Source organism: Toxorhynchites rutilus, chromosome 2 (assembly GCF_029784135.1).
Source record: "Toxorhynchites rutilus septentrionalis strain SRP chromosome 2, ASM2978413v1, whole genome shotgun sequence".
In the NCBI taxonomy this organism is placed as follows: domain Eukaryota; kingdom Metazoa; phylum Arthropoda; class Insecta; order Diptera; family Culicidae; genus Toxorhynchites; species Toxorhynchites rutilus.
In genome coordinates, this window is record NC_073745.1 from 319,934,796 (window position 1) to 319,959,497 (window position 24,702).

The 24,702-nt window shown below is 36.9% G+C and overlaps 1 protein-coding gene across 26 annotated transcripts in view; it reads right to left on the bottom strand.

Annotated features, from left to right (window-relative positions):
• LOC129771300 (potassium voltage-gated channel subfamily KQT member 1) overlaps nucleotides 1–24,702 on the bottom strand; it is a 1,095,885-nt gene that overhangs the window by 572,161 nt on the left and 499,022 nt on the right. The window contains exon 2 of one of the 26 annotated variants that reach the window (XM_055774821.1): nucleotides 16,448–16,543. The exons of the other annotated variants lie outside the window; for them this stretch is intronic. The gene's annotated coding sequence lies outside the window, so the exon portion shown is untranslated. The remainder of the gene's footprint in view (nucleotides 1–16,447; nucleotides 16,544–24,702) is intronic. 26 annotated transcript variants of the gene reach the window in all.

Sequence of the window (24,702 nt, forward strand, 5' to 3'; positions counted from 1 at the left end):
AATAGTAATAGTAATAGTAATAGTAATAGTAATAGTAATAGTAATAGTAATAGTAATAGTAATAGTAATAGTAATAGTAATAGTAATAGTAATAGTAATAGTAATAGTAATAGTAATAGTAATAGTAATAGTAATAGTAATAGTAATAGTAATAGTAATAGTAATAGTAATAGTAATAGTAATAGTAATAGTAATAGTAATAGTAACAAGCTCCGCCAGTAACACCGGCTGAGTGTATCCTATGGCATACCTCCCCTACTAAAAATCCTAAATTCCCGAGACATTTATGAGAGGTCGTAGAGTTCTCTGCATCTCTCTTAAGTAAATGTCGAACTAACATTCCTTCCCTTTCCTTAGCAGTTGCAAGGACGTGGCCAGGACAATTCTTAACTGTTGGAGAAAACATGCCTTCATCTAAGAGATATTACTAATCATCAGCAACGGATGGAGGTTAGTTTTTGATTTAACAGTTCTGAATTTGTACCACCTACGATATTGTGCAACTTGCTCAATGCTAATGCTAATGCTAATGCTAATGCTTGTGTTTTATTATTATTTTGGATATTGTTTTAGAAAGCATTGAACTGTATTTCCTAAACTCTTTTTTGGAAGGTTTAATGGCCCTGAAAAGCGCCTTGTTTTATGGAATGGTTCCAATTTAGAAAACTTAGTACTCGTGGTTTTGAAAAAATTGTAGGAGGTTGTATCCAAGATACGATTTCATGTCAATGCATTGAAAATTTACCTCGAATACTATTCCGATGGCCTTTATCGCAATTGACATAGACTCGGCTACAGTCGATTATATACATGTTGTACCAGCACAATTATTCCACATCTCATAACTATATCAATATATCTTTGGCACCGTATGTAAAAAACAACAATGACAACGCGCCAAACAAGCGTTCGCCATAGCATGCATACAGAGCCATACATTGGTGGCTTGAAACTACTAGGAATATAAACACTTCTCGTCATTTTGCGCTATTCTCAAAAGAAACGCTTCTGTTAATATTACTGGCATCGAAAAAAGTTGCATTACTTTCTTATGTTCGAGAGAAGCGCAGCTGTCACCCTTAGTGGAGCAAGTTTTGTTACTGACAAGCGAAATCTAATCACATATAAAATTCCAGAACGACATTTACTTTCTTGGTGACTAAACAAGCGAAATAAACTCTTTTTGTTAGTATCAACCTCGAAAATAGTAGCGATGCTTCATTATGATCAATATTAGTGCAAATGAAATCCTAGTTGAAGGCAGTTTTGCAACTGGCACGCAAACTCAAATAACTTAGAACATTCCAGTGAGACATTCAAGATGCTTGAAATTCCCCAAATAATTTTTTGGCGCACCAAAGACACCAACGAAGCCCTTATGATGACGGAAAACAGACAATGTTAACTGCTTGGAAAAAGACTGAATTATGCCACACAGCTTGTACTCTGCTGTAACACTCATCGATGCGAATTCGCTGATAAGTTTGTCAAGAGCGACCGCCTTCACCACCTGCGGGGGGAGCTTGATTTTGGTTGCTGCCAGGGTAACGGCGTTTACATTTTCGACCGACGCGCCGAAGTCACCTACTTCGCTGTTGTTCGATTCGGTGTCACACTCGCGAAGGCTCGGTTCAGTGCGAGCGCTCTTCACTGCACTAACATCGCGTGCATTATTGGACGACGCTTCGTTTTTTGCAGTGCTCGAACCAGCCTTCCTCTTCTTCTTACTTATCACACACTACGCGAAGCGTCCAATTTATAACGCGGAAAGAAAAACACACGATACGAATAACGCGAAAAACGAACTGGAAAAACCACACGACGATATCCAAGTTGAATTACCACTGGTGGGGTCCAATCTTGGATCGAAGCGCAGCGAAAGCAAAGTGAACTGGATTGCTCAACAGTCCGATGCCGAATGAAAGTTTGCCTCAGCGAGATCCACTGTTTATACTCTAGGCAAATATTCCCCTTCATTCTTCTTCTTTTCCTTTGTTCACGGAGACTATGAACCCTCCGATTTCCCCTTCGTTGCTCGTCGATAAGTTGCTCGTTATTGACAGCTCTGTTCGGGAAAGCACACATATGGACAGAACAAATAAATGGGAAAATGGAAACACTTAAAGTTTTCATGTATTTTAACCATTTACAAACCAGGAGATTCTAATGTATAGCATATTAAACAAATCTTAGGGAATTTCCGATTCGTTTAGTATGTAGTTCGCCTAAATCCGTTCGCGGCAAAAATAGTTATTAACGTTAACTTTATTTCATAAAAACGTGATCTGTTTTCTGATTTGACACCCTTAATGTAAAAAACCATTTCGAACGCCATCGATGCCGCCTTGTTCTGGATTTGCCACCAAAGCAGTTTGTATAAAGAACAAACTTTTTTCTTCCGCTACCTGATGCCGTTTTACGATTGCGTTTGCCACTCGCCACTCGCTGCAACTGCCTGTTGTCTTGATGTCCACCGAACCGAATGTGTTCTGTTCCGAATGCAGGTTTTCTTATCGTCGCGAGCAGCTTTGCCAGCTAACTCGATCACTTCGGCGGCCGAAACTATATAACGCCGGCTAGGTGGACTGGTGCACTGGTACTAACGCGCTCGGTCTAGCTACCCTTGCGGGGAACTCCAGATCAACACGGTTCGAGTGGGATTTTGCCTTTCCCTTCACTTTTCCTCCTTTACCATGTCCAGACATGGCTGCTTGTGTTGGTTTGTTGTAGAGATGGGCAAACCGTTCACGAACGGTACGAACGAACTAGTTCGCCGAAAAGAGTGAACGAACGGTCGTTCTTTTTCAAAGAACGGTAGTTCTCCCCACGAACTGATTGCGAGCGAACGGTTTGTGAACGAACTGATTCCGAAAGAACGGTTTGCGAGTGAACTGTTTGAGAGTGAACTGATGGAGAGTGAACTGTTTGCGAACGAACTAGTGCAGCTGAACTGATTTGCGCTGGACGGAGTGAACAAATATATCGAGAACGCTTGTAAGGAAAATAAAACGATATTGTCATGATGAGCAAAATGCATCTAACGCAGGGTTTATTTTGTTAATGTATACTCAATTTTGTGTTAAAAATTAAATTAGATTTTCGTAGTTTTAAAAGCAAAAATATATATTTTCAATTACATGTATTCTTTCAATTCCGCCTAACATTCATATATTTCGTGATTATCAGAAAAAAATCTGGGGGAAGCTGGGGCGATTCATGGATTAGGTAAACATAAAATTTTATAGTGAGGGCATGTTGAGAAAAAAGTTTTTTCGTGGCTTTCAATTCATTGATTGGCCTATTGCGTGTACGTGTTATTGTAATTGTTTGTATGATTGATTGTTAGTGAAAATCGCTGTTGATTTTTTTCCCTGAATGAACATTATGAAATATGTAATCTTACATGGAACCATTGTGTTGTCCAAAAAGAGAATATGAAAAATTGCACATATTTTGTGCGGATCAAATTATTACATAAATACCATACGTACACTACGTACTGTCATCAAAATACGTATACGTACTGTCATCAATATGTTGGGTTCCAGCCAACATTCTATGTTGTTCTTAATACCGCTGAACGAAAGAACGGTTCAAAAGAACTGATTCACGTAGATGAACGGTTAGTGAGTGAACCGTTCATCAAAGTGAACTGTTTTGCCCATCTCTAGTTTGTTGATGTGTTGTGATGCGAACCGATGTGGTGTACGGTTTGAATGAGAATGATCGTTACGGCAGCGGAGCGGGGATTTTTAAGCTGACTGGCTGGCTCGAGAATTACGCATGTGTGAGACTGCGACCAATGTTTCGTTCATTTCTTTTCTTTTTCCTTTCCAATCGTGCTTCATTCTATTTCGCTGCTGCTCTGGTTGCCCGTTTTGGTCGGTACGATTTGAGGAGCACAAAATGGACCAATCAAAAATGGGCACATAGTGCATTTTGACAATGCTTGATATGCACAATTATTCAATTATTTATCTCAAGAAAAATGAAATGTTATTCGTTATGATAGACGCGTAGATATATTTCCTATCAATTGATGCAAAAACCTTTGCGATCTATTGAGAAATGCTCGAGTTATAAGCGTTCCAAATCTTGCATTTTTTTCCTACTTGTTCAGTGCCTAGATTTCCATTTCACCCCCTATATCTTCCGGTTAGACGTAGTCCTACGTCAAAACACAAAAAAAAACAGTTTTTTCCCAGCTTTAAAAAAACTAAATCAAGCTCAATTGTCCCATGTTGATTCTATTCATAACTGTCCCACCATGTATTTTTTGTAGATCCATATCGGATAAGTCGGTTCAAGTACGCGATCGAACGGTTTGGAAGAACGAACTAATTTTCAAACAAATAAGAAAAAGTTTACCAGAACACGTGGTACTTTGGTTTTGATGTCTCTGTTAGGAAATACATTTCGGTGGGAGCAAAAGCTCTCCCTACTTTCATGTTTTTGCAATGCCGATTTCCCCCAGGCAGCTTGGTTTTGATGTCTCTGTTAGAGAACACGTTTCGATGGGAACAAAAGCTCTCCCTACTTTTGTGTATTTGCAATGCCGATTTCCCCCAGGTAACTTGGTTTTGATGTCGTTGTTAGGGACCTGCCGCATGTATCGTCAATTTCGACAAATCAAAAGTGGGTGTTTCCGTTAGGATAGGAGTTGAGATTTCTCAATTATTCGATAGTTAGTTTCATGACATATATTATTTTCTTCAATATAAAAAAATGTTATGGAATGCCAAAGTCGATTGACGCAAAAATTTCATCAATCAACCTAGAAATAACTGAGCAATAAGCGTTTGAAATTGGACAATTTTCAAGATGTGCTCGATTTTCGATTTTCAATTTGTACCCCAATATGTTCCCGAAAGACGTAATCCTACATCAAAAAATGATTGTATGTCAAAAAACAACATCAAGTTCAATTGTCCCATGTTGATATGCTAGGCATAACTGTCCCACCATGAATTTTTAAACCCGTTATCAAGCTTGATTGATTCAGTGAGGGGAACTCATCACATTTCATTGAACAATAGTATAGTGCTTATAAAAAAATTTGTAAGGGGTTGTATCTAGGACACGAACGCCTATTTTCGACGTAGAACTACGCAATTGTATCATGCAATCCACTTGTTTATCACTTCGAATATTATTTTAGAATGCATCGAAATTTTTGTAATAGATTATGTTCTTCGTTACAAATAAATTTGATGAACGTCCTTTTACATTTGATATGATGCCTAGCACTACCAAAATATGTGAACGGAAAAACATCTCATGTTTACGTATTTCTCGAACCCCGAAAGTTCATTCACCTCTAGTATCTGAAATGACGATTTTCCCAGTTTTCTCAGTTTAAAAGTACGTTTTAGGGAAACATATTCCGGTCTGCACATTGATTTTAAAGTCCGTGTTAGGGAAACACAGCTCGGTGGGAACAAAAATACCCCCGACTTGCATGTATATGTGCAAAGCGGATTTCCACAGGTACATCGATTTTGAAGTCTGTGTTGGGGAAACTGTGCATCGGGCCAATCAAAACTTGGCAGTTAGGGCGTTTAGGTAACGCTAGACATTTTACAGTTATTCAATCGCTCATCTCATGAAAAATTACATTTCATTAATTGTGATAGACGCGTAGAAATATTTCCTATCAATTGATGCAAACATTTTTCCGATCTGTTAAGAAATATACGAGTTATAAGCATTCGAAATAAGGGTAGGATTAGCACACAAATCGGCAGAACAAATGTTTGGGAAAAAAGGAAGTTCTTCCAGTTTTCATGAATTTGAACCGTTCAGAGATTCGCGAATTGGAATGTATAGCATATCGAACAAATCTTAGAGAATTTCCGATTCGATTGGTATGCAAATCATGAGAATTCGTTCACAGTGAAAATAGTTATTTACGTTAACTTTATTTCATAAAAACGTGACCTGTTTTTTTTTCTGATTTTGCACCCTTTCTGAAAGACGTAGTTCTACGTCAAAACCCGGTGTATTGCTAAATTGAAATGCTTAAAGCATTTGGTAGACAAATATGCGAGAAAACTTTGATTGCGTTTTTCTCAGTTTGGAACATGGGACAACTATGCGTAGAACGGCAGTAATGTTCGTAATAAAATGCATACTATACAGATTTACCTGATAGAGTAGTGCGGGGCAAAGGTGCGCATTGGCCTTTTTGGAGCAAACGAGCATAAAGATTCGACAACAGTGTATTCGTTTGACACTTCATTACACCAGCAGATCACACATATAAACAAGATACATTTCATGAAAGTGGCAATTAGTTATGAAGTTAAAAGAGTTCTGCGATGTTTTGATCTAATTTTTACAGTTTTGGAGATGATTATTTATTTACCTAGAATAACTGGAAAGATCGAAACTACACTGTCAAGAAAACTTTTATTCTATAGTAGATGATAGTGCGTATTCGTTCCTGTGAAAAAGTTTGAGAGCTTTTTTAAAAAATTCGAATAGTTCAAAAAATTGCTTGTGGGCAAAGGAGGCACTGGCTGTGGGGCAAAGGTGCACAGTGGCTGTGGGGTAAAAGCTCGCACTAGCGTTTTGTTCTGAAAAAAAATTATAAAATGTTTTCAACAAAATTTTCTAACGGGACCCACAAGAAGAAAACTGATTTGAAGAAATGCACTCCGGAAATGCTCAAATGACCCTACAGAGACTTCGGGAAGGAGTCTCGGTATTTCTGAACCAGCCCTGAGGAAGAGGCTCATATCAGAAAGTGATTTTTGATTCAAATCTTATTTTATTGACATTTCAGATAGGTATTTACGAGTGAGCAGTCTGAGGATCTGGCGGATTAAGCTTTCTATGGTATGACTCTCAAAGATTTACGGCGTTTGGCGTTTGATTTTGCGCCTCCAGCACGAATTCAACCAAGTTGCATAAATGTCAGGAAGAGATTGGGATTCTAGCTTCATGAGGAACCATTGTCTGTTTCTTCGAACCCCACAACAGCCCAACGCAGCAACAGCGCCTCAAGGCAAAGCGTCGGAATCCTCAGAACCGAAATCCAAGACGATTAATAAAAACAAACAATTGCTTAAAAATAATTCAGAACGAATTTTAAATGATTTTTTTTCACCATGCATTTAATTCAATAACGGTTATGTTTCGTTTATGTTTATGTTTTCACAATGAACTTCAAATAAATATTATTTTTTCAACAGTGAGTTTCAAATAAATCAAGTGAAGGTAACTATGTATTTATAAACTCGATCTATATAAATAAAAATGATTTGTTGTCAGTTCCTCGCGATTTAACTCAAGAACGGAGCAACGGATTTAAACAGTCAGTATGAGGACTGATGTGTCTTAGTCTGGATCAATTTTATATGTCAAAAAATATAGAAATTTAGCATAGCTTACGTACATAGAAATAATTTCTGTGGGAACTTGAGTGTCGAAATGATTTGGGTGGGACGAAGTTCGCTGGGTCAGCTAGTGTGTTAATAACAACGAATTCATTTTCGACATTTTCGGATACCATATATTGCCAGTCTCCTCCGTTCCAAAAATTTCCACGTGGTATGTTCGACCGTAACACCCACTCTTTTCACCCATGAAAAACATAGAACACCCCCCTCTTGCCTACACTCTCTAGAAATGATGTTTCTCCCGCTTCTGATGATAAAGCAATTATTTTTGGTATAAGTTCTCTCAGAAGTTCGATTCAATAAGTGCGCACCTTTGCTCCCACTATGGGGCAAAGGTGCGCATTTGTCTTTTTGTATTAAAATAGGTATTTGTCCATTTACAAATACATCTCGAGAAATGCTTGTACTATGTTTCGAAGGTAATATATATAGTTACAATTTGGTAAGCAAATGGAATTTTATTTGCTTTTATTTCAAGAGTTGTTGGACGACAACAGTTAGGTGCGCACTTTCGCCCCGCATTACTCTACGTTCTATGACTCGACAGCATTCAAATTAGAGAACATTCAGATCTGCAATATAAATGTGGTATCACGATGCAATTGGGTTCTTTCGATCATTACAAATAATTTATTACAATATTTTTTTAGTCTTTTTCGATATAGAAAACGCTGAATTACAATCGATTTTCCCAAATAATCATCATATTTCGTTCCTTGACTTGTTTCATAATGGAAAACAATATGCTCACAAATATACGTGGATCCGAAAAATTGAGCGATGAAAAGAGCATGTGCCCTCACATAATTCGGAAAAGCTTACAAACAATGAGGGTTCAATGCGCTCGATCTGATGTGTTTGACGATTTTGATTAAACGCTCCATAACATCCTTAAATTTCGCTTTTTTCATAGAGATTCTCCTGATGTATGATGCAATGATACAGCATGACTTGTTCCGAAACTTCTTGTTGTATTCGAAGATTAGCAATAACAAATGTGTTCCTTCCTAAGGCAAAAGGTTAACATCAACTTACTACACATAGCAGGAGCTCCATCAGCAACTGCACCGGACCTTGTCTTCATCGATAGATCAAATTTCTGCTGAACTTTATGCAGAACATGGAAAATATCGGTGCCATTTATCGTTGCTTTCATAGAAAAAAGGCTAATCAATTCCTCAGTTACATCAAAATCCTTGGATATGGCCCGAAAAATTTAGCCAATTGTAGCTGTGAATATTTTTACTCTCATCCACTGAATAAAATAGAAATCCAGTAGCTCATTATTTTTCAGCATTTCAAACAGCCTTTCTACTATGTCCTCAACTCGTCTCGTGACAGTTGTCAATAAACTTGGCTGCTCTTCAATGGTAAGAGAGCATCAAGAATGAACTCTCTCCCAAACTTTCTCTCTCCTATGTGCTCACGCTTCCGTGCATCCTGTTTTCTATATAAAAACATGAAAAGAAGTAGCTGTCGCTAGCCGCAAGAATGAGGGTCTTCGTAATTAGTGATGTCTAAATTTTTCATTTATTTGATTATCGATTAATCATTGGGCATTTTTCAATATTCGATTCATTCGAATAATTGTCTTTCAATATTCGATTAGTCGAACGGATATTTATTTCTTGAAACAATCACGTATCACGTTGTAATTCTGGTCGCGTGGTCTATCGGGATATCGATGTTAGATGGTTGGATAAAAATTGTTGGATAAAAAAATATTAAAGCATCATTCTTAGCCTAAAAGTGCAATAACCTTGAGAAAGATTCCTTCTTTCATTAATCGCGATTACAGTGACAATTATTCGATGTATTCATATTTTGATTTCAAATTATTCGACACAGAATGAATCGATTATAATTTCAGATATTCGATTATTTGAATTAATCGAACGATTAACCGACGTCTCTATCTCGTAATCTAAACGGCTGCACGTCCGCTTTCCAGTGGTCTAGAGTATCTTTCTAGTCCAATACCTCGAAAATTACTTAAAACATTTTTTTTTAATATTACGCTGAAAAGAGGCTGTCAGTGTGCCATACAATATTTTTTATGTAACCTTTGTTGAAATACTTCTCTTTTGCACTTAAGAACTTGTAAATAGGTGGAGCGGTTCAAAAGTTGCCAATTTCCAAAAATGGGTAAATCGAAAAAATGCTTCGTAGGAATTTCTCAGATATTTTAAAGCTTTTAACATCGTTATAAATAAACACCTAGAGATGATACGATACATATTTTTGAAACTACAAGCTAGTAATCTTCTAGCTACATATTGTGGCTTCGATCCGTGTCTTCTTCTACAGCGATAACTTTGATTAAAGGGAAAATTATCTCTGGTTATCGATATGTCTAGGCACAAGAATCACATAGAAAATTGTTGAACAGTTTTGAAAATTCAATTAAATTCTGTTGAAAATCGTAGACAAAGTAGAATTACTCCTTTGTCGAGAAATAAAAATTAGGATATGTTTTCATCAATCTTAAAAAAGCGACAAAATAGGATTTTCGCTGTTTATTTTAAATCTACTGCAATTTACCAAATATTGTAAAAAGCATCTATGTATGCAAGAACTGTTTTAGTCTAATGTATCCCCAAAATCTCTTCGAAAACTAGGGGTTGTTATATCTGTGATACAACCGCAAGGTTGACGTAGGACTACTGTTGATTTAGAAATAATTTGTTTGAAGTTGCATCTGAGTCTATTCTCAATAAATGAATATTTTGAAAGATTTCTAAAAAGTCTAAACAAGAAAGCATAAAAATTCATTCGTGCATATTATGCGGATATATACTGATGTGAAGAACTGTGCACGTCCGTTGAACACGGTAGCAAAATACAAACGGGATTGGCCAGACTTAGCATAATAACAATAATAATTATAGATATAGATTTTTGGGATTACAATAGTGTGTTTTCAAATCAATTTTCGAGCTGTTGAAACAAATTTTCGGATGCTTATTTAACGAACAATACCCACAGACCTTTCATCTTCCGAATGCACTGTTTTTTCATACCACTTCGCTCAACCAGTAAAGAGATATTAACGTTCAAAATAGTCCCTTGATGAAATCTCACCGAACTGTGTTGGTTTTACAAATTTGAATAATCGTCTGTTACTATGTGGATAAGCCATGAAGAGAATGTTTCTAAACGTACAGAATCCATAGAAGATCCGTACGGATCCACTCGAAATGTTCGGTAACGTTGGTGTTGAATGATCCTTTTCTGTGGAAACCAGCGATGCAACAGAATCTCCGGTGCAGCAATCAATTCTTCTTTGAAAATATCCAGTGAAAACTATATACCCTTCTCCCCCTCTCCCTCTTTTGTGACCAGACATTACGTGGTGATCGCTATTTGACTCATCGCTATTGGCACATTTCACTCGTAATCGATCTCGAATTATTATCCAAACATCGTTTTTCGCTAGTGTAGGCTTCATGCAGATCGGTAGCAAAAGAAAAACGGGGATGATCAGGGGGAGCGCACTATTTTGGCTGGTAGCGATAGTATGTTCCATCCACGGCCCAATCATAGTAGAGTGAATTTCCTAGCTGGCACCCGCTTATATACAGATTTTTGTGAATTCAATAGCTTGCTTTCAAAGCAATTTTCGAACTATTGAACCAAGTTTTCGGATCTATCGCATATAACGCGTAGATATTTTATTTTTCGAATGGAGTGATAATTATACCATTTCGTTTAGCCGGCAAAGAGGTTATGCCGGCGACCAAAAACTTGTTTCTACAATGTAACGCTCTCGTTTTCCGGCGCATTCCAGCGTTGCCAGTCTTCAGATTTATCAGGAATCTTCCAAACTTTAACGGAGTATTCAGACATTCAGATTGCCCTTTATCTGGTCCAGACGTTTAATGATTCGTCCAGATTTCTTCAAATTTATCGCAATAATATAGCATTAACTCTTCTTGCTGGCTTGAACATTCGTGAAAATTGATGAGTTTTTAGCAATTACTCAATGTCATCCATTTATACTGTTATGTATTTGAAATTTTCCCTTTCAGACTTTCCAGACACAAGCATCTCGGTAGAGATTTTTTTTAATCTTATAGAACGATTCACATACACGATGATGTCAGCGTAGCGTCAGAATTCTGCTCGGTAAATCTAGTCGGTTGTTGACGTTGATGGAGGATGTGAATGCGACGTGGGATTTAGATGGGAGATGGGAGTAATCAAGTGAATTGCGTAAGTGAATTGCAATTTAGTTGTAATCTGTTGGTGTCGATTTTAGACGTGAAGATACGTCACTGCTCTTTTTAGAGTAAATTTAGAAACTTTAGAATATACTAACTTTAGGATATTAAATATCCTATAGAGGCGACCCTTTTGGCCTTCTTGCGGCGAATATCATACTAACATTCCTTCCCTTCCCCCGGTGACTGTAAGGACGTGGCCGGCGTCGTTATTGACCATTTAAAGCTCGAATCACCGAAAATTGCACAACGAGAATGATTTTCTAGTCCCAAGCGTCATTCTGTGTGTTCTTTGTGCAATTTGGTTGGTTCAGGTCAATCACGGAGAGCAACTACGAATTGTACAGTCTACCCAAGCTCAAGCTCAAGCTCATTACTCAATGACATCCATTTATAGAGCAGTTCCAAATGAAATCGAGTTGTATTCCGTTTGGATTAGAGGAAATATGAATTTTCCACAGCAATTGGGAATTTCTTGACTCAAGTGTACCTTTTGAAAAGGGCGTATCGATTTTAGTAAGAGAAATTTTTGATAATTTATATCTCAAAAACTATGAGTCCTACCGAAATAATGTTATAGAGCACTGATGTCCAAACGTGAAAAAATATACACTGAGATAAAAAAATAGTACAGGTCGGACTCGATTATCCGGAGTATTTTATTTGGCGGCCACTACAAAATGGTGGATTTCATATTTTCTTGAAACCCTATCAATATGAATATCAAATGAAAGGCCTTGACTAGTAAAACACAGTTATTTATGAAAAATGCAAATCCAAGATGGCGGCCACTAGAAACTGGCGGATTACATATTTTCTCAAAACCCCATCAATATGGGTATCAAATGAAAGGGCTTGATTAAAAGAACACAGTTGTTTATGAAAAATGGAAATCCAAAATGGCCGCCACCACAAGATGGCGCCATATATATTTTTTTCACAACCCTATCAATATGGGTATCAAATCAATGAGCTTGACTAGTAGAATACAGTTATTTATGATAGAAGCAAATCTAAGATGGCGACCACTACAAAATGGCGGATTACATTTTTTCTCAGAACCCCATCAATATAGCCCTTTCATTTGATAACCACATTGAAGCGGTTCTGAGAAAATATTTAATCCCCCATTTTATAGCGCTCACCATCTTTGATTTACATTTTCCATAAATAATTGTTTTCTACTGGTCAAGCCCTTTCATTCGATACATATATTGATGGGGTTTTGGGAAAACGCATGATGATGGGATTTTGAGAAAATATGTACATAATCCGCCATTTTATAGCGGCCGCCTTCTTGTATTTTCAAGATCGTGGAATACGCAGTTATATAATGACACCAAGGAAAAAGATGTGTTCCGAATTTCAGATCAATCGCTGTTGACCGCCCGAGGGGGATAAATTTCTATAAATGTGGTACAGCGCTACCGACAAAGTTACAAAGTCACAAACATACAAACGGGTCAACGTATATAAAACCGTTGAATAAATAAGTGCAAATCATAATTATATTACGTTTACCGAGAGAAAATTGTTTTTTTATGACTTGATTATCCGGAGTAAAAAAAAATTATACTCCGGATAATTGAGTCCAACCTGTATCGGTAAAAATTTGACCAGTAAACTAACAAGAATTCATTTTGAATATTTAAAATCTGTAAAATGTATGAGTAATTCTACCTGAGAGTATACTAAGTATCACAATAAGTCAAATCGATCTTAAGAAAATCAAAAATGGTAATTACATCGTTTGGTTTTCTGAGAATGTTAAAAAAAAATTCAATACAATAATTGTTACTGGAACTTTTTCAAATGTTTTGGAAATCACTAAAGTTATGTCAGTATTCAAATCCGGAAACATTTATGTCCTTTCGTACTGCCGTCCACATTCAACACATTATCTGTTCTCAACAATATTTTGGAACAATTACAGTCAGACTGCTCAATTTGAAAAAAAAAGATCGATTCTATCGGCTTCTGGTTCGTATGAATAACTAAAATCGATTGAACCTCAAACTTATCCCATCTCCCGATCATTGTTTTCATGATAAAGAAGACATACCTGGATTGGCCATCTTCATCTTCGTCCTTCCCGTGGGGTTCTTCTCCTTTTCCCACGTCTTTCACATTTGATTTTTGTTCTTTGTTTTCGTCCTCTTCGACACTGCAGTCGGATTGCTCTGGAATCGTCTCAAGATATACACAGATCACATCCCCGTGCACTTGTTGTTCGCCTTTCGATCCGTTTCGTCTTGTTACCATTTTCGGATAGGTTTTAGCTGAAATGTATAATTTTTGGCCCATGTAAGGAAGTTTATTTAAGGAACGTTTATTGTGAGAGCTATGGGTGGATTATTGTCATCGATTGCAGCAGTTTCCGATAAAAAGCGGTAGAGAGATGATCTCATTTAAAAAAAGATGCACAAAATAGTTGCGCTACCTAGAGGAGAATAGCACTTACAAGCATAGTTCAATTTGTATCAATTTGTATTAGTTTCCAGATGTCTTCTTATAATTCCAGATCCCAAATTCCAAACTCCAAATACCAACTTTCAGATTATAGATTAAATACTTCTCATCGATTTTCTATGTGATCGTTATCCCATGAAATATTCATAATCACAGACGAGAAAGTAGTTGTTCATTTAAACAGAATTAGCTCTGTAGTGGAAGTTTCTACTAAAACGATCTTGAAATCGAATTGAAGCTTTTTGGCTTGAAAGTAGTTTCATCGAATTTATTCTTGATTTGGTTGGAAATATATTTTTAATATATTAATGTCAGAGATGTATATGATATTCCTAAATTGAAAACTTTTTGCTTCGAACTGAGGGGTATTATATTTTTTTTCCATAAAAATCGCAAGGGAACTGTTAAACTGTTTCATAGAAATTATACATCAATATTTTTGTAGTTTTTATGATGTTTTGGTCATTTTAGCTTTACTTATTCTGAAAATTTTGATCGTTATCATTCTAATCCATGAAACTGGGTTATATTTTTTGTATGGAAAATATCTATCAATTCCTGCTTATCAGAGAAAAGATTATTAGTCATCGATTAGAAGTTTTCCGTATACCTTAAGCCATGTGTGGAAACCAATCGACAAAATTATTTCCGTCGTTCACCTGCAACATGAACAGAAAAAATAAAGTTTGGTTAATATGAGTAGAGTATAACGATTTTTGTTGTAGCAAAATGTATGTATTGATTGAATATAGAAATTTAAAAATGCTCTTCGGATCATTTAGATGCTCACTATCAGCTATCATAGTCTATAAAGATGGTTCGGTTCTTCAAATGTCAAACCAGTTCCACTAGTGATATTCAATGCATAAAATTAGAATGATACGACTATTTCCGACAACATGAATGGCATCCGCGATCAGCTAATAGCTCGCAGTATCAATACTGATAGCAGATAGTCAGGTTGTTCACGAAGTTGTCTCCAAAAGTATCAGTTGTTATTTCATGTACCGCTCACTGCTGTAATCTTTTAAAATGTAAATTTGCTCATAAATCTTACAGAAAATTGTACTCGTGTCTTCCTTGTCCATACAGTAAAAATGTTTTGAAACTCAGCTTTCGTCTTTCAATGAACAACAATTAAAGTGAAGCCTGAATTACGATTTGCATTATAAATTGATTCATTGCCGGAAGACTTACATGCAACCACCTTCTTCTCCTGTGTTATTGCGAACCAAGACCGAAATAGAGAATTCAACGGAAACTTGCCGACAATGGTTATTAAAATTAAACAACGGTGGCAGCAAAATCTTGGTTCAAGAATAAATCACCGCAACTTTACTAGACAATGAGAAAGTACAGAACAATCCTGCCGCGGCATTGTTTCTTGAGGTAGTTGTTCCCGTTTTTTCTTCTTCTCATTCTTCCTGCATTCTACTTCGCTCCTTTTCGTTTTCCCTTTTTCCCAGCCATATCATATTTTACTACTTGGCACTGATGGTGAAAAAAGTGGAAGGTGGCACTGTAGAGCTATTCCTATTATTCTACTTCTCGCCGAATCTGATGTCGACGGCGAATGGAACTTGATTCAAGAGCACATGGTTCCACGCCACCACCGTCCTTCCAAACGGAGAGAACACACTTCCATTTGACCCCGTGGCGATGATATCATGTAGACACACCACGATGCACAATGACTCAGTGCTTGTTCTGGTCGGGGTCTAATTTCATTTCTATCGATTTTCTCATTATTACACCGGGAACCTCCTTTTGCGGGAGAAATGCTGCCCCATATGCACGCGGTCTTCGCTGTTTGCCAGCAAACGGGAATGGTGCCAATCTGTGAGAGGAAAGGTTCAAAAAGGATTCCCTGCAGCGTAATAGAAGGATAAATTCGATTCTGGTGCATGGGTTAGACAAGCTTAGTTTTTTTTACGATATGAAGAAAAACGTGATGGAATGTAATGCCAATGTAAACTAAGTTATGTTGAATGAAGTCTCTGCTTTTAAATGAAGCTAAGATTGGATGACTTTTGAGCTTTCGTCGGAGTACATATAGATTGTTTAGAGATTTCTGCTGACTTAAATCTCAAACGTAAAGGGCCTGGCCGGAGTAAAAAGTGCCCCCAAACCAAATCACCAGCTGTATGGCAAATATTGTATAGGATATTAAATAAGACATTTTGGCGGTTTATTTGAATATATGATCTACCTCTATGAGGGAAGATGGTTCCGATCATTGGCCGACAGTAAGTGGCTCAGTCCGGTACAAATAGCCGAACTTAAAAGGGTATTCTTGAAATGTCTACAATTTGGAGTTTATTTTTAGGAGGCGATCTGGCGTAGCGGTTACATCCATACCTCTCACGCAGAGATCACGAGTTCAATCCTCACTCCCGACATTCTTCCAAAAATGGAAGTAAAAGTGACGAACCAGCCGAAATGTGTTGAAAATCACTATAATAAAGAAAAAAAAAGTTTATTTTTAGTCTAAAAATGGATAATTCTTTTTCAATTATAATCAGAAAAAATAATGGTACATATGTATTTTATTTTTTCAATTAATGTGGCTTAACACATAAATTTACATGAAGATAGATATTCCCATCAGGGTTGCAATTATGAAATCTGTGTTTTGGATTTGAAATTTTTTTTTTATTTTAGTTTTTTTCTCAGTAAATCTGTAATGACATCTGTATAAACTTTTAAGTCCAAATTTGAAGCATCTTTGGTTTGTAATCATTGATTGGCATAGTTATCACGAGGGTATCGATGGTATTCACTAATGGAAGCTTACACATTTGCCAGGGTACGTTTCTTTAAATTGCGCTACGTAAATACATTTTTTATAATATTTATTATTATAAATGGTTGTGGTGCATTGTAACGTTAATATTAAATGTAATGTAGCAATTCAAAAATGGGATAACTGTCATAAAAAAGGCATGAAAAAAGAAATAAGTTTCTATGAAGTCATTGATTTTTTTCATACTAATTGAATTAATCGGGTATGTTTTCGCAGCTTCAATACCGACGAAGTTATCTCATGACTTCTTCAAGTTCAAAATCACCCAGGGTTGATCTAACGATTTGATGTATTGTTCTTGACATATATCACCCAAGAGTGAGAAAAAGTGTTCTGGTTCCCGAATTAATCTGATCGAATTCAAGTGTATCAGTTTGTTTTGTTCAATTTATTAATTAATGATAAAACATTGTTCAAAAGCTATAAAATAGGTTTGGTCATCGAATCGTTCTTATGATTCAAAATCCGCTTCGTTGTTTGATTTCATTCGTAGTTTTTTTAATACCCTCCACTGTTCCCAACAACAGAAGTGTTGCGGAGAGTAATAACGAATCCGCAATGCCCTCAGCAGTATGAAATATTGTTTTTCGACGAGATTGTACTTTCCGGTGCTTAGAGAAAACAATAAAAGATAGGATCGATAATGGAAGCTGCAGAAAGAGTTTGTGAGGATTATATAATTCATAGTAGACGAAGAAAAGTGTATTTGTTTCAATATTTATTGATTTTGCACGGAAAGTACAGTCTCAAACGTATGTTGCATAAAAACTAAATTTATTATTATTTAGATAAGGGCCTCTAAGGCGCCTATTAAGCAAAGTAGACGTAACTTGGAGAGGTTAGGAACCAATGTGAGTAGACATGAAATTGCTTGTAATGAAATCCTGAATAAATTGTTATATTAGCTTTTAGCTACATTAGCCAAAATACAGGCTTTGCTCAAAAGGATTCCGAAGTCCTCCATCCGGCAACAAGAAGGCTCAAGGTGTTGTGATAGAATCGCTCGCTACGGTACTGGCAGAAGCTGAGAGCATGGTGAACTCTCAACCGTTGACGTTCGTTCCGTTGGAATCGGCTGACCATGAATCGTTAACGCCCAATCACTTCTTGCTCCTCAATTCCAATGGAGTACGAGAACCAGAAAAACTTCCAACGGATGAGGGAATGGGGTTGTTGGAACATGGTTCAGCACACCATAGATATCTTTTGTCGCCGCTAGGTGGTGGAATATCTACCGACCATTATAAGACGCACAAAGTGGTTCCGAGATGTAAGACCGATCAAGATAGGGGATTTGGTGCTCATGGTGGATGAGAATATCAGGCTACGTGGAAAAGTGATCCATACAATTCCTGGAAAAGATGGAATTACTCGTTGCGCAGAGGTGATGACGTCAGCAGGGATTTTGAGGAGACCTGTTACGATATTGGCTTTGCTGGATGTAGAAAAATCTGGTGACGCTGAACCAGAAGTTAAGGCGACACGAGGGGGAGACTGTTCGCCGCACCAGCCCCTCGAACAGGTCTGTGACGGTGTGTAACGCAACTCTAACGGATGATCTGGGAAGTATGGGAGAAAGCGACAGTAGGAAAAACGTAAACATAAACAAAACAAAAACCAATCAACCGTGTATATAATTTGATCCGCTTAAAGCTATAAATGTATATATTGATTTAGGATAGGTTCTACAACAATCTCATTTCTTCGCTTACATTTTGGTCTCCGCACAATGTTTTTTCCTATCACAAACTGTTTTTTCCACGACACTTAAGTGTCTATTTACTAGCCTGTAAATCGTATAGGTTTTAATATATTTACATAATAAATTATAGTTCACCTTTACTTTTAAAATTCAACTGATTCCAATTTAAATCACGTATTTAATGTTTTCCAATCCCCAATTAACCAAATCACCGCTTTTTGTATACTATCTGTTTTGTTTATATTTACGTTTTTTCCTACTGTCGCTTTCTCCCATACTTCCCAGATCATCCGTTAGAGTTGCGTTACACACCGTCACAGATCTGTTCGAGGGGCTGGTGCGGCGAACACAAGGAGTCCACTGGTAGTGGACACTTACTAACAGAAATAGTGTGGAGAATCCAATTGCAAGCAAAATTGAAATCCCAGTGGAACTTAGTTTCTTTAAAGGGATACAGTATAAGAAAAAAATATTAGGTGTACCGGTAAGTTTCTTCGGTTCTACAACAGATGGCGCAACTTGATTATTATTCCAGCGAATCAAATTTCCAGACATTCGTCGGTAAGCTACTGTCATTGCACGTCTTTTTCAGTATATGTCAAAAAGTCGAAGCATAAACAACATAGTTTTTTGCCACTTCGAATATGTCGAATTTCGTACCAACGAGAGTGTTTTTGCGGGGAGTGTTACTTCATTAGGGGAACCGCGAGTAATACGAACAGTGGGGGTAATATGGACAGGTGGTTGATTTGTATAGCTACGTTTTGAATTTCAGATCTCTGTTAATGATAACACCTTCTACATGTTATTCTATAATATTTAAGCCACCCTATGGCAATAAATACTGATCAAAAGTGGAAAAAAGAAACAAAAACCGAAAATCATACATGATTCCGCGTGTGGATGTAATTTACGCTGCTTCGATATTAAGCATTTTGAGTGGTTTAATGTCAAAAATAAATTCGCTAATGATATTATTTTGGATTGTGAGTCAACAGATAAGCGATATTAGGTATGTACGGAAAAGTAAATTCATTTTTGAGTGGAAAATTTCAATTATTGAAATAATTGTACTGGTGGGGTAAAATGGACAGTTACCAGTGGGAGTGAGATGGACTGTGAAGAGTCTATTCAATCTATTCCTATGGAATGCCCTACGTCTAAAAATGAATTTAAATCGCCAAATGTGGCATGTTTTGAAGCTGACTGGAACCAAAAGCAAAATAGTTGAGGGTCCGTCCGCTTATACTGCTGAAAAGCACGATATCACTTCTAGGTGGGTTAATTCGATTTTTTCATCATTTAACGGACATCAGTGATGAGTTCAGACATTGGTTGAATAAAATTATTCTTGTCGTGATCGATAAACCTCTACGCTTCATGTATTTCAAACCTGTCCATATTACCCCTACTATATGTCCATTTTACCCGGATGGAAAAAAAAAGTTTTACTTTTTGGTCTGTTTTTATTTCAGTGAAAAACATTGAAAAACACTTTTTTGTTAAATATTTGGCCCATTAGGTATAAAAACAGTATATTGAATTGCAATAAACTGCATCAAAGTTTTGGAAAACATGAGTTTCCAAAGATATAACTGAAGTTCTTCTTAACATGTCCATTTTACCCTCACCTCCCCTACTTCAATATGAAGAAAAAAGCTGCGGAAAGTCATCGCATTTTGGTGGAAGTTTATGATGACCTTGCTCCAACTGAGCGAACGTGACAGACGTGGTTTGCACGGTTTAAAAGTGGTAATTTTGACTTGGAAGACGATGAACGTTCCGGACCGCCAATAAAGTTTGAAGATGAATAATTGGAGGCTTTACTCGATTAAGATCCGTCAAAAACGCAACAAGAACTTGCAGATACACTTGCAGTAGCTCAGCAAACCATATCCGATCGATTAAAAGCCATGGAAATGATCCGAAGATAGGACATTGGGTGCCGTATAAATTGAAGCCACGAGACGTCGAACGCCGTTTTTTCACGTGCGAACAACTGCTCCAACGGCATAAAAGAAAGTGCGTCCATTACGACAATCCTAAATTACGGGCAACATAAGGATAACCCGGCCATGCATCAACATCGACGGCCGCGCGGAATATTCACGGCCAGAAGGTTATGCTGTCTATTTGGTGGAACCAGCTGGGTGTGGTGTACTATGAGCTGCTAAAAGCGAATTAAACCATTACGGAGGTCCTATCCCACCCGCCGTATTCTCCAGACATTGCCCCGTCCGATTAGTACCTTTTCCGATCGATGCAACATGACTTGGTTGACCAGCACTTCTCCAATTTTGATGAAGCCAAAAATTGGATCGATTCGTGGTTAGCCGACAAACCGGCTGATTATTTCCGCAAAGAGATCCCTGAATTGTCAGAAACATGGGAAAAAGTTGTGACTAGCGATGGGCAATACTTTGAATATTAAAATTGTAACCATTTTTGCAGAATAAAGCACTAATTTAAAAAAAAACGAAGACACTTACCGGTACTCCTATTATAAAAAGGAAAGACTAAATCAGTGTAAAGTGAAAGCATTTATGCCTCTATCGACCACATTGATCTAAACAACAATAAAAGAAGACAGGTAATAATTATACAAACAAAATATACAAATTCTCATTTCTAATCACATAGTGTTACAGTTTAAATTTGAAAACTCTTATATTTATGATGGCTTTCAAGTCATTAGGAAATATGTTATACTTTAATGGATCATAACTGCGTGTAAAACCCAAGTTTGTGTATGCTTCTCTGCTTCTCTGTAAATCATGGTCAGTTCTCGTATTGAAAAAAGTGGTGAAAATTTGAAAATGATCCGTAATCAGATATTCGGCCACGTTTCCGTTTGATATCGGAACAGGAGCGATATACGGTCTTCTTGTCAACTTTGCGAATGCATCTCTCGATTCTACCAACCTACTCTACAATTCGTGGCTCTCCAATTATTTTTACAGTACGCCAAGGAGCTCAAAATTCAAATCTTTCTACCACATCAGCTCTCAAAATTTGATTGAAGGATTTAATTTATGTAAGAAATAGCTCTTTTCAAGGCCACCATTTGGAATATCAAAATAATTAAACTTACAAATTTCAATATTCAAAAACATTTTTCTTCGAACAATCACATTCTACTTCACGCTTCCAATAGTACCCTTAGGCTTCAAACTTAACGTTTGCATTAAAAAAATAAACAAAAATTGCCGATTTTTCATGGGTTTACCTTCACACGCACTGACGAAACTACCCATGCAGCATCGATCATAGTAACCCATGAGTCAGCAGAAAAAAAATGACAGTTCTATCAGTCGAACTCTAACTGTGATGGCAAAAACAGTGAAGCTACTCGATTTAGAAGTGTGCGCGTTCAAAGAACGGTACCCCGCCGCGTCGAAAACGAACATCGTGCGGCACTTTGTGAACGCCCGGATACGCCCGTTCCGGCATCTACAACATCTTGGCACTATTGGACAACAATCAGAGCATCGAAAGAAAGCCCGTTTTATTGTTTTTTTTTTTTGTTATTTATCGATTTTGATATTTTTATTGTGGAAAAGAACTATGGGATTTTGGAATCATTTTCGGACTTATTGGTGACTTTTTCCGATCTCGATTTCGAACATTGTTTCCTTATCAAAAGTGCGTTTTCGCTGGCTGTAAAAAAGGTGTTTTACTGCAGTGTGAGCTGTGCCTTTCGGTTGAAAATTGAAGAAGAAATTTTGTTCCCGATTTGTTGCGAACCAAAACGTCATGATCGCTTTCGATGTTGTAAGTTTAAAATCTTCTTCGTCTCTCATATACTACGCATCGAATGTCGTCATGCACCTTGAATTTATACTCTGTTACCACGACTGAACCCGACCCATAGCGTACCACTAAGGGGGGACCCTTGTCTGAAAGGTCGAAAAATAAGGAATTCTCGTTATTTTTTTTCGGATGTTAGGAAAACAGAGAAGTGTTCGGGCATTCGGATTATTGGGTAAGGTATATTTGAAGATGTATTTTCCATTTTTTTTTGAGTGCATGGATAATGATTATTGCGCTGTTGATAGCTGGATGCGTAGATGCTGTCTGAAAATCGATACCTTTCTGGTGGTATTGGTTCTGAAGCATCGGGGTGTCTGAGAACGAATTCCTATGTATATTTTGAAACTTTAGGATAATGCCTAGAGCGTTACAAAGGGGTTTTTGAAAATGAATTGCTAAAATGGTGGCCGTTTTTAGTAAAAATGAGTTTTTTAAAAAAATCAAAAAAATGAGATATCGAAAAACGGCTATGTAACACCTTAGATAAATTATTTTAACATGCTGATAAAAAATTTCACCCAAAATGGTCGAGTAGATCCGAAGATATCGATATTACCAGTTGAAAAAACATGGTTTCGAGAAAAACGCGTTTGAAAATTCTTACAGCTATACTATATCCTTTGAGATGACTTCATAATTCTGGATTTCAAACAAAATAAAATATCGAATATTCTTTTAGGACAAAATTTTTGAGGGAATAAGCTTCCCAAAATTCAAACAAAAATTTGTTTTTTTCTTCCTTGGCCGGGGTTCCCCCTTAAATGCACACTAGGGTAGTCAGCTTTTTATTTTTGACGCGTTTTCTAATTCTACTTACTTTTTTTCTTGTCTTCTCCTCAATATTGATCAGAGCGGATTCAACTATATTTAGCTGATGCGGAAAATATGTTCGAGTTAAATAAACGCGAACGAAAACAACGAATAACTCCGCTAGTGTCATTAATAGTGTGCTTCTAGCTAGAAATCACTAGCAAAAATAAATTTTACTCGCGTTTGTATGTCGCAAACAAAATTGACTTTCGCGTGTCAGGCAATAGAACCACCGACAACAGTATCCAACCTGCGAAACAGTCTGCAACTCATGTAGACCGCAAAAGATTACTAGCCGCTCGCCACTAACGATGGCTGAATGATGACGTTTGTAATTTTTTATAATGGTACAGAAAGAATTACAAACGCTTTGCACTCGTCTATGCAGCAATGATAAATAATAGTTAGAAAGCGATGATATGTGCGGATCAACTAGGTTCAACTCGGATGTCACTTCAACAGGCTTCGTTCCTCGCTTCGTTTATTCACTTGGTGCAACAAAAGTGAAAACTCCCATTAGCCCTGAATTATGAATTATCCACCTATTTTGGGTAAATATTAGTGAGTGGTAGGCAGCATGACATATTGTAGTTTATTATTGACAGATTTCCAAACACCGGAAATCAGTGATTTATTTTTGAAAACACAAAAAGCCGACAGAATTTATACATATTTATTAATATATTTTTTATAACATTCATATTTTGAATATTTTTCAATACATTTCAGCGTATTGAATCTGTTTTGATAGTTCAGTTTCTTTAGCAATTTAATTTTGATTTACAAGCGATTAGCAAAACTGTCGAAACCGGGTCAAATCGACACCTTATTAAATAACTGTGATTTATTGCATCTTCTTCTTTTCTCTTGACAACAGCAATTCGGGGAAATCATAATTTCATGACACCACTCGTAATATGAGAAACAAAAATTATACTTCACGTTTATAATCAAACTGTGTCAAAGACGAAACGGTCTACCTATGATTGACGACAAATAAATAAACTGAATGAACAGATAATAATGATAATAATGGTGGTAATCAAACATATATTCGAAGCTTCAGATCCGATTACTTTTGACGTAGGACTACGTCATACATTAAGGATGCCAAATCAGAGAACAGGTCACGTTTTCGTGAAATAAAGTTAACGTTAATAACTATTTTTGCTGCAAACGGATTTTAACGATTTGCATACCAATTGAATCGAAAATTTTCTAAGATTTGTTTGATATGCTATACATTACAACCCTATAGTCTGTATATGGTATAAATTGGTGAAAATTGGAAGCATTCCCATTCCCATTTGTGTTTTTCTTTCCGAACAGAGCTGTCAATAATGGGCAACTTATGCAGCCGTTAGAATAGAAACAACGAAGAGGGATAGCGAAAAGAGAATTTTTGCGATGTAAACTCCACCCTTGCTTAGTAAGTAAGCTGTCGCTAACGTATAGGTATTGCATCTCCTCTGAGGAAAATTCTCAGAA